Raw genomic sequence first — 841 nt, 5'->3', positions numbered from 1 at the left:
CATGAAATTCAAAATCAAAGACTAAAAGCTGACTATTGTGTTAGAGCAGTGAACCATGTTCACCTCTGTGTCTGTCATACAATGTTTATTTTTCTGTTTACAGTTCCATACTTCTGTTTTCCAACTGCATGAAGATCATAGCTACTGTAGATGTGCTTAGATGAAATGAGCAGGTTTGTTTATGGGCTTTTTATATGCGTTTTAATGGACAGGACAGTGGACGGAGAGAGGAATGAGGAATATCATGACAATCTGGACTCAGTCCTCATCTCCACTGAAGCAGCACATTAATAATGAACTATTCCCTCACAGTTCATGGCTGATATGAAGCGATGACGTAAACTGTATTAGACAGCTCTTATAGCAAATCCTTGTGCTCATTGTTCTCAGGCATACTGCCATTAATGAAGCAGGACAGTGTTTGATGATGCAGTGCTCTGATGCCTATGTGAACCGACAGACGAACACATAAAAATGAAAAGTTATGTACATTTTTGAACATCAGTCACGCATGTACTGTAACTCTTCCCACCAAACTAGACAAGACAGAAAGTGAACATGATTGAAGTGTGATACATACTGAGCAGTGAATTGAAACATGCACATGAATGGAAACTGGATTCGGATGAAAAAACCCCATCTGTGTATTCACATATTTCACAAATTCAAAGTCTGTATCACCATGTCAACTTCATATAGATTGCTCTTGCTAAACAATGGGCTACTTTTATTAATTCATGGCAATCACATTGCTTATGATAATTGATTATGCATGTCTCAAGATATAATTAAAAAAGGACACTGTAAACTAATAGGTGAAACTAATTTATAGCTTATAAAA

This window comes from Sinocyclocheilus grahami, unplaced genomic scaffold (assembly GCF_001515645.1).
Source record: "Sinocyclocheilus grahami isolate Dianchi unplaced genomic scaffold, SAMN03320097.WGS_v1.1 scaffold349.1, whole genome shotgun sequence".
Classification (NCBI taxonomy): Eukaryota; Metazoa; Chordata; class Actinopteri; order Cypriniformes; family Cyprinidae; genus Sinocyclocheilus; species Sinocyclocheilus grahami.
Note: the sequence above shows the minus strand (reverse complement) of the source record.